The 13,595-nt window shown below is 39.3% G+C and overlaps 1 protein-coding gene across 3 annotated transcripts in view; it reads right to left on the bottom strand.

Annotated features, from left to right (window-relative positions):
- The window catches only part of LOC126360933 (RNA helicase aquarius), a 320,041-nt gene that overhangs the window by 83,370 nt on the left and 223,076 nt on the right, over positions 1–13,595 (bottom strand). The gene's annotated exons all lie outside the window — the stretch shown is intronic.

Below are 13,595 nucleotides of genomic sequence, written 5' to 3'. Positions count from 1 at the left end.
AGGCTCGACTATAGGGTGGGTGGGGTTCCAGGAGAGCAACGGTTTGCCAAGTGATGTGTGGGAGAGCATTATCACGGAGAATGTGTAAGCCCTTGCTCAACATTCCTCTTCTCTGGCTCTGAATTGCCTGTTTGAGTTTTTTCAGAGTCTCACAATACCTGTGACCAACAATAGCCCATTCCGATCCCAAAAAACGGGCGTCATGACTTTACCAGCAGACTGTGTTTGTTTGAATTTCCGCAGCTTTGGCGATGATGGATGCCGCCACTATTATGATTGTTGCTTGGTCTTAGGTGTAAAGTGGTATGCCCAGGTTTTGTCACCTGTGACAAATGAGTCCAGAAAGTTGTCCTGTTTGGCTGCAAGGTGGTGAAGAAATACGCATGAAGCATCAACTCATTGCGCATGTGGTCCTCAGTCAGCATGCGTGGCACCCATCTTGTGCACACCTTCCGGTAATTCAATGTTTCCGATAAAATTCTGTGAGCGGTGCTTCAGGAAACCTCAGGAACCAACGTGCAGAGATCATCCGGGATGATTCGCCAATCTACATGCGTACTTTGCTCAACCTTCAACACTGTCTCCTCAGAAATTGACGGTCTCCTGCTCCTTTGCTTGTCGTGAATTTCGGTCCAACCAGCTGCAAACTCTCTACGCACTTACGAACATTTACACTTCCGTCAATTGGCAATGGATTTCAATTGGCGCAGTGCCCTTTGCATTCAAAAAACCAATAACTGTGCGCAGTTCGCACTTGGCCTAAATTCCAACGAGAGTTCCATTCTCAATGGCTCCCAAGCCAACATTGAGCACCTCAGTGCGGCGTGCACATGTTTACACAGCAGTGTGACCAACTGGCACACAAACAGAGTTCGGTAAAAAAAAAAAAAAAAAAAAAAAAAAAAAAAAAAAAAAAAAAAAAATCGGCAACTTTACTTTTGGGATTACCCACGTAAAACAAATTGACTTGACTATTCTTGGCAATTCTCCTGTTTAACAAACATTTGTTACAGGTTGAAACAAACTTAAACCTGATCAGTAGTGTAAAGTAATGGTAATGATTTTATCAACTCAAAAATGTAATTATATACAGTACACATACTGAAAAATAGTCACCAAAACTGTTGGCACATATATCCCATTGTGACACTAACTGGTCGATTCCATCCTCAAAGAAGCTAGTAGGCTGCTGTCGGATTCAGGCTTGGACCCAGTCACACACTTCATCATTCATTACAAATCAATGTCCGCAAATAGCTTGTTTTAGAGGTCCAAACACATGAAAGTCACATGGTGAAAGGTAGGGACTGTATGGTGGATGTTCCACAGCCTCCATCCGTCAATACATTTCATTTCACAGCCTCCAACTCCTCCACCACCAAAAATCGAATCACTTCTTGTTGTTCCTGCTTATTCACCTGCATGTTTGGTAGTGGACAATAACTTGTGTGACCACCTTCTCTTTGGTGTGAAACCACACTGGTGCTATGCATCATCAAATGGTGCGCACCTGTCAGTCTCTCTAACAATCGATGGCACCACCATACGCACAGTTAAGTGGTGCTGCTTTATGTATAAGGCAAAGGTAGACACACTGACCAGGTTTCATTTGAATGAACCTCCTGACCAGGTTTCATTTGAATGAACCTCATACATCTCCACAATGAAAATGAAGGACCGAGTAAACTGTGTTGTGCTCCATGATGTGTGGATCAGCCTCTAACTGTCTGGAACATTTGAAGCTTGGAGTGTTGGATGGGCATGATTCCAAAGAACCTTGCACTACCAGAGCTGACTTATCTAAGGCACTATACTGCCAAGCTGTCAATGGCTCAAGTATCATTTCAAACTTGTTAGGGGCAAGCTAGTCTCTAAAGCTGCTGGCTTAACACAAAGCTCTATTATGAGGTGATTCTTTTTTTGCATATGCTGGCTCACAGAGTGGCAGATTGTTAATGACTGATAAGAAAGCATAACAACAAAATTGCAGCTTTCTTTAGTGCCTGTGTAATAAATAAAGTATGCCTCCAATCACAAATGGCAGCAGCTGAATTGATAGCATTTACACCAATGGCGCTTTCACCAATTTGTATCTTTATTCAAGTATTATTGCACCAAGGTGATTCACCAAAACTTCAACATAAGTAAGCTAATATAATTCTTGATTTTTAACTTTTGGGTTCTACACAGAACAAGCCAGACAAGAGTTTAATGGGAAAAAAAACAGGCGTCTCAATTTCCACATTTATAAGGCCAAACGCACACATTCCTTACAGCAAAAACTGCCATATCAAATGCTTGATTGTAGCTGTGGACTAGTGAATTGTGCTCATTTAATATGGTTAGCAGGGTGAGTTTGGGACTAAATATTAAAAGAGTGATTCTTGTAAAATGGAGGAGTACAATACTAATATTTACAAGTTACAAAATGCTGTGCACGTCAAACTTATCAAATAAGACACTTATTACAGTTTCTTAGTATATGATTTGAAGATGAAGGGAGATTGAACATAACAACAGGGAACCTAGGCAGAAACGATCTAAACAAGCTGCTTTTCTTGGGTAAACTGCCATAGCATTGTTTTCTGAGCTTTTGTAGCTGGCACACGATTTCAAAGAGTCCTGTAATGGTCCCTTGACTGAATACACTTTCTGATTCGCAGGAAGAATTGTTAAAAAAAAAAAAAAAAAGAGAGAATACAACAGTCCTCAAAAGGACCAGATATAGATGTGGCATACGGGTGGTGGAGTCATCGCCTCTACAGGTGGGTGACAGTATTACAACCTAGCCATGGCCTGTGAGCAGTAGAGGACTAGTCAGTTGGACAAACCAGCTTGGTGTATTTAATAGTCTTGCAGGCTGGGAAAGACTGACAGTCCAGCAACCAATGAACACGTCTGAGGCAGGCCAATGTGTCAATGCCAGGCTGGGGTGGGACGTCCCAGACTGAAATCTATGATAGACATCCAAATTCAAGCAGATTCATAATAACAGAGGACTTTTATCATAAGCATACCTGATTAAATTGTCAGAAATGAACTCTAAGAGTGATACTAGCAGAAATATAAAACTGAGATTAATCCTTCATTTGCACAACACTAACTCTCATCTCATATGCAAAGATTTCCATTAGACTCTTATAAATGGGTTAAAATAATTCGTGGATAAATAAAAGTACTTGGATACATTCCACAGAGAATACTGCATCTGCAACAGTTTGAGTACAGCTGCTCAGCTTTACTGCAGCAATAAGGAAGATGCCACACCACATGTCAACTAAACCCATACCTAGTATAAGGATACATTGTCTGATTCATTAACAGTGTTCATTTTGATGTGAATGAAGGTTGTATAATTTCTCAGAACATTATTTTCTGAAATCTTTCATATGGTGAACCAACTGTCATATACATGCTATTAAGTTATGGTGTGCTTAGCCAGTAGTAGAGGATGTCTCAAGGAATGACTTCACAACTGCAGACTAATTTTCAAATGACAGGAGACATCTGAAGATGGCCATGACAGTACTGTGAGTGAATAACTACAGCAAGATAAAACTTTTAGCTCTTTACAGTTGGTACAGTAATATGCATTAGAATGCAGCTCAATAGCAACAAGCCATTATTTACACTGATTAAAGCCACTAAATTATGTGTAACTTTAATCACTGCATTCCCCATGATTCTCCTTCTTCATTTGCGAATAATGTTTTGTTTAACGTACAAATTTGTATATTTTGGCTATGTGGGGAGTAAATACAAATTCTGAAGGGGTCTTTTCCCCTCCCCCTTCCCCAATATAGTAGCATGGATTTAGTCACTTATACTGTATATTATAAAAAAATTATACACACGTCAGGAGGGCATTGCTTTACAGAACTGCATTCAAATTACGGCAAACGACGTCACTAAAGGAATAGAATTGGAGTTTGTGGCACAACTTGACCAGAAGAAGGGATCGGTTGGTAGGACATGTTCTGAGGCAACAAGGGATCACCAATTTAGTATTGGAGGGCAGTGTGGAGGGTAAAAATCGTAGAGGGAGACCAAGAGATGAATACACTAAGCAGATTCAGAAGGATGTAGGTTGCAGTAGGTACTGGGAGATGAAGAAGCTTGCACAGGAGAGAGTAGCATGGAGAGCTGCATCAAACCAGTCTCAGGACTGAAGACCACAACAACAACAACAACAACAACAACAACAAAACAGAGTTGCTGAGTCGCAGATAGGCACAACAAAAAGACTGTGATCATTTTTTTGGCTTTAGTGTATACATTACAATAGCTTGCTTGATATAATCTATTATTGATATTCTCCCCCCCCCCCCCCCTGCCCCATACGAGTTACACCAAAAGTGAACAACATGAGTGATTTTGGAAATTTTGTTATTCTTCATAGTAAGTGGGCTAGTTCAGCTCACTATAAGCCAGTAGAAGACTATTTACTTTATGCCTTCTCTAAATTCTAAATGTTATCAATATCAACTACCTAAGGAGGGCGGTATGAATTATTGTACTTGAGCTATGCACAATGAGAGGTATGTTACCAGCACTGAGCAAGATACTTCCCTCCACACCACTACTCACTCATGCTTCTTACCTTCTCACAACAATCACCCCTGAGGTGAACTCAATATGATATTTACAGAATGCACACCATTATTATATTACAAATAAAAATTTAAACAAATGTCAGGAGGGCATTGCTTTATAGAACTGCATTCAAATTACGGCAAACGACGTCACTAAACCATTTCTTTCCTGCATTTATATTACAAAGTTGGTTGACACTACAACACTTCTCACTATCATCAACAATGGAAACCAGTTAAATTCTTTACACCTGGGATCTGATGAACACAGGTACTTTATACAGTTCTGTTGAATTATAAAGTTTAGTTACGGCACCTACTACAACTGCAAGAAGAGATTTTTTGTGAAAATGGGGTTGAGGAAAGGGAATTTCTAAGGACAGATGGTGGTGTCATTTATTGTGACTGACTCAGCAAGGATGTAAGAAGTTGTGTATTTTTATTGTTGTCGTCTTCAGTCCCCAAACTGGTTTGACGCAACTCTCCATGCTATTCTATACTGTGTGAGCCGCTTCATCTCCAAATAACTACTGCAACCTTCTGAATCTGCTTACTGTATTTATCTCTTGGTCTCCGTCTATGATTTTTAAACCTCACACTTCTCTCTAACACTAAATTGGCAGATTGGCGTCCTTCATGCCTTGTATTGTGTCCTATCAACCAATTACGTTAGATTAGATTAGATTTACTTTCATTCCAATTGATCCATAGTAGGAGGTCCTCCAGGACATAGAACATGTCAGAATTCTTCTTTTGGTCAAGTTGTGCCACAAATTTTGTGACTACCCAACTCTATTCAGTACCTCCTCATTTCTTATGTTATCAACTTATCTAATTTTCAACATTCCTCTTTAGAACCACATTTCAAAAGCTTATAATCTCTTTTTGTCTAGACTGTTTATCGTCCACGTTTCACTTCCACACATAGCTACATTACACACAAATAATTTCAGAAATGACTTCTAACACATAAATCTATATTCAACAGCAAATTTCTCTTCTTCAGACATGCTTTCCTTGCCACTGCCAATCTACATTTTATATCCTCTCTACTTTGGCCATCAGCACTTATTACGCCGCCCAAAAAGCAAATATCATCTACTACTATAAGTGCCTCACTTCCTAATCTAATTCCCTCAGCATCACCTGATTTAATTAAACTACATTCCATTATCCTCATTTTGCTTTTGCTGGTGTTCATCTTACATCCTGCTATCAAGACAATGACCATTCCATTCAATAGCTCTTCCAAGTCCTGACAGAATTGCAATGTCATCGGCAAACCTCAATATTTTTATTCCTTTTCCCTGAACTTTTATTCCTTTTCTAAATTTTTATTTGGTTTCCTTTACTGCTTGTTCAATGAACAGAGTGAATAATACTGTAGATAGGCTACAACCCTGTCTCACTCCCTTCTCAACCATTGGTTGCCTTTCATGCCCCTTGACTCTTTATAACTGCCATTTGATTTCTGTATCAGGTGTAAATAGCTGTTTGCTCCCTATATTTCACCCCTGCTACCTTCAGAATTTCAGAGTATTCCAGTCAACATTGTTCAAAAATTCTCTAAGTATACAAACCCTATAAACATGGGTTTGCCTTTCCTTAACCTGTCTTCTAAGATAGGTCGTAGAGTCAGTATTGCCTCATATGTTCCTACATTTCTCCAAAATCCAAACTGATCTTCCCCATGGTAAGCTTCCACCAGATTTTCCATTCATTTGTAAGGAATTCGTGTTAGTATTTTGCAACCATGAATTATTAAAATGATATTTTTTGTAATTTTCACACTTGCCAGCAACTGCTTTCTTTGGAATTGGAATTATTACATTCTTCTTAAAGTCTGAAGGTATTTTGCCTCTGTCATACATCTTGCACACCAACATTTTTGTCACGGATGGTCCTACCAAGGCTATCAGTAGCTGTAGCAGAATGTTGTCTACTCCTGGGGCCTTGTTTTGACTTAGATCTTTCAGAGCTCTGTCAAATTCTTCTCGCGGTATCTTATCTCCCACCTCATCTTCACCAGCATCCACTTCCTTTTCTATAATATTGCCTTCTAGTTTATCTCCCTTGTATAGACCTCAATATACTCCTTCCACCTTTCAGATTTCCATTATTTTGTTATTACTGGTTTTCCATTTGAGCTTACGATATTCATAAAGCTGCTTCTCCTTTCCCCAATGGCATCTTTAACTTTCCTGTAGGCTTTCCCCTGGCTAGGGGAAAGGTATGTGCCACCTTCTAAATCCTTACCCTGATTCGCCATTTTGCATTTCCTGTGAATCTCGTTTTATAACATTCATATTCCCTTTTAGTATTTACCTTATTATTTCCATGCAGTACGGTATAACAAATAATATTTTTCCTGACACTTATACAACGTTTAAAGCCCCTTTGTTTAAATTAATCTACGTATATTATTCATAGAAAATGTATACAAAGGGAAAGTTATCTTGATACAGACCATATTTTACCGATATTTGTAGATCAAATGCTCAAGCGGATCAGCAGGTAATTGCTGTATGTCATACCACAAACACATAAAAGGGCAGTGTGCAACCATTTATTGGTACAGTACTAACTAAACGAATGCTAAATCCATTTCTTGTTGATTTAGATGATGCTATAGAAAGAGCAAATATACTGTTTGCAATATGGCAAATCCCACACTTAAATCATTTTAGAAAATTCTTCATTTGTGTGGCCATATAATGTATATTTATTTTACAATACCTGAGGGTATTTTCGTTCTGTCATTGCACCTACAAGAAAATGCATGTTTTTTCTTTTTTTTTCCACAATACACATTTAGCTTTATTGAGATAAAACATCGTCGGTGGTTTGTAGTTAAAGATATTTATAATTTGATTTATTTTTAAGATTGAAAAACAGTTCATTAACAATATGTTGGTTTTTACTTACAGTGATTTCCACTTGGTTTCTCGCCTAGATCAGGAAATGTTGTCTGCTAGCGCATCTTTGGTGTTTTTCTTCATTAGACACTGATACTTGTTGTCTAATTTTTAGTTGCTCTGCAGGTCTATGCTTCCCTTGTGTACTTGTGTACATACTTTTTCACACACACTGATTTCTGTTTATTTTTATACTTCTAAGCATGTATTATAGTTTGTGTTTTGTAGAGTTACCAACATAACATTGCCTAGTTTGTCTTTGGCCTAAACTCTTCTTTGTACTTTAGTTACTTGTATTATTTAATTATGTTCATGTGTATTTATATACTGTGTAAGAGTAGAGAAGAAATAGTATTGGGAGGAGTTCTTTTTTTTTAAGTATGGGGAGGGAGAGGCCATGATGAGTAGACATAAGTGTATAGTAGTGTGATGGAGAAGGTGTGGAGCAAAGAGCAAGGAGCGAAATGAAACTTCCCAGTTTCATCATGGTCTCTCCTTCCCAACACAATTTTTTTTTAAAAAAAAAGAGAAACCTGCCGACACTATTTCTTCTCTACTATTGCACAGTATGTAAATACACACAAACATAAATAGAATTACAGACATACAAGGAAGTAAAGTACAAAGAAGAGTTTAGGCCAAAGACAAATTAGTGGCAATGTTATGTTGGCAACACTACAAACCACAATACATGCTTAGACATATAAAAATAAACAGAAAACAGTGGTGTGTAAAAAAGTGTGCTATGTAAAACATAAGGAAAGCACACTTCTGCAGAGCAACTAAAAATTAGACTACAAGTATCAGTGTCAAATGACGAAAAACAGCAAAGATGTGCTAGCAGATGGCAGTTCCTGATCTAGGCAAGAAACCAAGTGGAAATCACTGTAAGTAAAAACCAACAAATTGTTAACAAACATTTTTTCAATCTTAAAAACAAATCAAATTGTAAATATCTTTAATTACAGACCACTGATGATATTTTATCCCATTAAAGCTAAACATGTATGGTGAAAAAAAAAACCACACATTTTCTTGTAGTTGCAAAGACTGAACGAGAATACCCTCAGGAATTTTTAGGAACATACAAAGAATACAATATCCTGGAGACAACTGTTATAGACAAAAATTACATTCCAAATATCTTATGCATAGGTATGTGAAATGTACTCAGCATATGACTCGTTTCCATGTGAGCCCGTTTAAAAATATATAAAAATTATTTATTTCTGTCACTTGATCAGGGAACTGCAGCAGTTTTAACCTGTAAAATTCCTGGAAAAACATCTGTGACTGGAATGAGCTTCTACCAGGAACATAAAACTTAATTCATCATTCTCATCATCATCATCATCATCATCATCATCATCATCATCATCATTTAAGACTGATTATGCCTTTCAGCGGTCAGTCTGGAGCATAGCCCCCTTATAAAATTCCTCCATGATTCCCTATTCAGTGCTAACATTGGTGCCTCTTCTGCTGTTAAGCCTATTACTTCAAAATCATTCTTAACCGAATCCGGGTACCTTCTCCTTGGTCTGTCCCGACTCCTCCTACCCTCTACTGCTGAACCCATGAGTCTCTTGGGTAACCTTGCTTCTCCCATGTGTGTAACATGACCCCACCATCTAAGCCTGTTTGCCCTGACTGCTACATCTATAGAGTTCATTCCCAGTTTTTCTTTGATTTCCTCATTGTGGACACCCTCCTGCTATCGTTCCCATCTACTAGTACCTGCAATCATCCTAGCTACTTTCATATCCGTAACCTCAACCTTGTTGATAAGGTAACCTGAATCCACCCAGCTTTCGCTCCCATACAACAAAGTTGGTCGAAAGATTGAACGGTGCACAGATAACTTAGTCTTGGTACTGACTTCGTTCTTGCAGAAGAGAGTAGATCGTAGCTGAGTGCTCACTGCATTAGCTATGCTACACCTCGCTTCCACTTCTTTCACTATGTTGCCATCCTGTGAGAATATGCATCCTAAGTACTTGAAACTGTCCACCTGTTCTAACTTTGTTCCTCCTATTTGGCACTCAATCCGTTTATATTTCTTTCCCACTGACATTACTTTCATTTTGGAGATGCTAATCTTCATACCATAGTCCTTACATTTCTGATCTAGCTCTGAAATATTACTTTGCAAACTTTCAATCGAATCTGCCATCACAACTAAGTCATCCGCATATGCAAGACTGCTTATTTTGTGTTCACATATCTTAATCTCACCCAGCCAGTCTATTGTTTTCAACATATGATCCATAAATAATATGAACAACAGTGGAGACAGGTTGCAGCCTTGTCTTACCCCTGAAACTACTCTGAACCATGAACTCAATTTAACGTCAACTCTCACTGCTGCCTGACTATCCATGTAAAGACCTTTAATTGCTTGCAAAAGTTTGCCTCCTATTCCATAATCTCGTAGAACAGACAATAACTTCCTCCAAGGAACCCAGTCATATGCCTTTTCTAGATCTATAAAGCATAGATACAATTCCCTGTTCCACTCATAACACTTCTCCATTATTTGACGTAAGCTAAAGATCTGGTCCTGACAACCTCTAAGAGGCCTAAACCCACACTGATTTTCATCCAATTGGTCCTCAACTAATACTCGCACTTTCCTTTCAACAATACCTGAGAAGATTTTACCCACAACGCTGATTAAAGAGATACCTCTGTAGTTGTTACAATCTTTTCTGTTTCCATGTTTAAAGATTGGTGTGATTACTGCTTTTGTCCAGTCTGATGGAACCTGTCCCGACTCCCAGGCCATTTCAATTATCCTGTGTAGCCATTTAAGACCTGACATACCACTGTATTTCATGAGTTCTGACTTAATTTCATCCACCCCAGCTGCTTTATTGCACTGCAATCTATTGACCATTTTCTCCACTTCCTCAAATGTGATCCTATTTCCATCATCATTCCTATCCCATTCTACCTTGAAATCTGAAACATTACTGATCATATTTTCACCTACATTGAGCAACTCTTCAAAATATTCCCTCCATCTGCCGAAGGCATCCACAGGATTCACCAGCAGTTTTCCTGACCTGTCCAAAATACTTGTCATTTCCTTCTTACCTCCCTTTCGAAGACTGATAATTACACTCCAAATTGGTTTTCCAGCACCTTGACCCCACAGTCTCCAACCTGTTTCCAAAGTCTTCCCAAGATTTCTTCTTGGATGCTGCAATTATCTGTTTGGCTTTGTTTCTTTCTTCAACATAACTTTCTCTGTCTACCCGAGTTCTAGTATGTAGCCATTTTTCATACGCCTTCTTTTTCCTTTTACAGGCTGCCTTGACTGTGTCATTCCACCAAGCTGTTTGCTTCATCCTACTTTTACACACTACTGTTCCAAGACATTCTTTAGCCACTTCTAGTACTGCGTCCCTGTACCTTGTCCATTCCTTTTTCAATGACTGTAATTGACTACATTCAACTAACTGGTACCTTTCTGAGATCGCTGTTATGTACTTGTGCCTGATTTCCTTATCCTGAAGTTTCTCCACTCTTATCCTCCTACATATGGACCTGACCTCCTGCACTTTCGGCCTCACAATCCCAATTTCACTGCAGATTAAATAATGATCAGTGTCATCAAAGAATCCCCTGAATACACGTGTGTCCCTCACAGCCTTCCTGAATTCCTGGTCTGTTATTATATAGTCAACGACAGATCTGGTTCCCCTGCCTTCTCAAGTATACCGTTGAATGTTCTTATGTTTAAAAAAGGAGTTTGTGATTACTAAGCCCATACTGGCACAAAATCCAAGAGTTGTTTCCCGTTCCTGTTGGCCTCCATATCCTCTCCAAATTTACCCATAACCTTTTCATACCCTTCTGTTCGATTTCCAATCCTGGCGTTAAAATCACCCATGAGCAGAACACTGTCCTTGTCCTTTACTCTAACAACTACATCACTGAGTGCCTCATAAAAACTATCCATCTTATCTTGATCTGTCCCTTCACAATATGAATATACTGACACAATCCTAATTTTCTTGCTAGACACTGTCAGATCTATCCACATCAGTCATTCGTTTACATACCTTATTGCAACTACGCTGGGTTCCATTTCTTTCTTGATGTAAAGCCCTACACCCCATTGTGCTATTCCTGCTTTGACTCCTGACAGATAGACCTTGTATTCTCCCACTTCCTTTTTCTTTCTCCCCCTTACCCGAATGTCACTAACAGCTAAAACGTCCAGCCTCATCTTACTTGCAGCCTCTGCTAGCTCTACCTTCTTCCCAGGGTAGCCTCCATTGATATTAATAGCTCCTCATCTCATTACCATTTGTTTGCCAAGTCGTATCTTAGGAGTCCCTGGTTTGTCAGTTAGAGGTGCGACTCCGTCACCTCCAAAGGTCGGAGGCATTTTGCTCTGAATGTTGCCAGCATCGTATTTAAAGTACCAGGGAAGCAGGTTGCTAGCCTTACTTGCCTCGAGTCCCATTGGGTTTTACCCCTAACGGCTCAGGGACTAACCGGCGGATTTGGTAGTCTTTGCCGTATGAGCACAAAGGTGACCACGACTCAGAATATGTCTGAGATGCCCAGCCTTATTCCAAAGTAACTGGTATCCCAACTGTCGGGACCACTTACTTGCCCACTAATACGTTGCCCGTGGTTCATGAACTAGGACATGACTACAGGAACCCACACCATGAACCATTTTTTGAACTTAAACTCACCTCAACCATCATTTTAATTATACTTGGAAACCTCAAATACAACAACACTACTGACTGTATTGGTCAATATACTGCAAATTTGACTCAGAAAATTGAGAAAGGGCAGACTGGGACAACCTTACCTAATTTGCTGTGAAGCTTTGTAAAAAGCAAACCATTCTACAATCAGAAATGCCATTCATGAAGGAATGTGTAACTGTAAATAGAAAGACATCTGTATAATCTATAAACATGTTAGTATGCCTAGATGCTATTGTTTTGATCGATAGAAGTTGGTGGACTTTGGCTACTACCCTTCTTTGTTATCTAACAGTATTTGCAAGGTTTTTTTTTTTTTCCACAGACTTAATTTAATTTTATATCCATTACTTCAAAGAGTACAATATTTGAGCATGAGTTTCTTTGTTATACATGAGGGTTGACTGAAAAGTAATGCATCCACCTTCGAAACTCTTCAACAGTTGGCGGCATTGGTATGCAGCATATACTGGCTTGTTCCATAGCCTCTTCTCTACAGCTCCAGTTGGCAGGAAGACTTAGTATTGAACGGTTGTGTTGTTACAGTGTAAAGTATGGAACCCTGCACAGATGGTCCATCAATGTGATTTAAGCAACATGCAGTCACTGAATTCTTGTCAGCAGAAGGTAACCCCAAAGGAGATTCATCAGAGAATGAAAGCAGTTTATGGTGATTGTGTTGATGTCAGCGCGCGCTGTGTGTCATTTGGCGAATAAGTTTAAAGATGCTGAGGTGGGAACATTTGACCTGCGTGACAAACAAAGAGGTGGACGTCCTGTGACAGCAACCACCAAGCAAAATGTTGACAGGTTGATTCAGGACGATCGTCGTATCACGCAGAGAGAAACTGTAAGCACAATAGGCATTTCACAAGAACGTGTGGGTCACATTATTGCTTTGCTTGGCTATTGGAAGATCTGTCCGCAATGGGTATCCTGAATGCTGACTCCTGAAATGAAAGCGCACAGACTTGAAATTTGCCAGGAACACCTCTTGCATTACGAGAATGAAGATGACACCTTTCTCCATTCAATTTCAACAGGAGATGGGACGTGAGTACACAATTATCACCCGGAGAAAAAACACCAGTTTATAGAACATCGACACAAAGATTTGCTCCAGAGAAAGAAATTCAAGATGCAGCCCTCAGCTGAATAAATCATAGCTACAGTGTTCTGGGCTGCAGATGGTGTTATGCATGTTGATTTCCTCGATCGTGGAACAACAATTAATTCAGAGCGTTACATCACAAAGCTGCGAACTCTGAAACGACAGCTAACAAGGGGCCAAAAAGAAAAGGAAAATGTTTTCCTGCAGCATGACAACGCCGAACCACACACTTCATTTGCAGCCATAG

The sequence above is a fragment of the Schistocerca gregaria genome, chromosome 1 (assembly GCF_023897955.1).
Source record: "Schistocerca gregaria isolate iqSchGreg1 chromosome 1, iqSchGreg1.2, whole genome shotgun sequence".
Taxonomy (NCBI): domain Eukaryota; kingdom Metazoa; phylum Arthropoda; class Insecta; order Orthoptera; family Acrididae; genus Schistocerca; species Schistocerca gregaria.
This window is presented reverse-complemented; position numbering and strand designations above follow the sequence as displayed.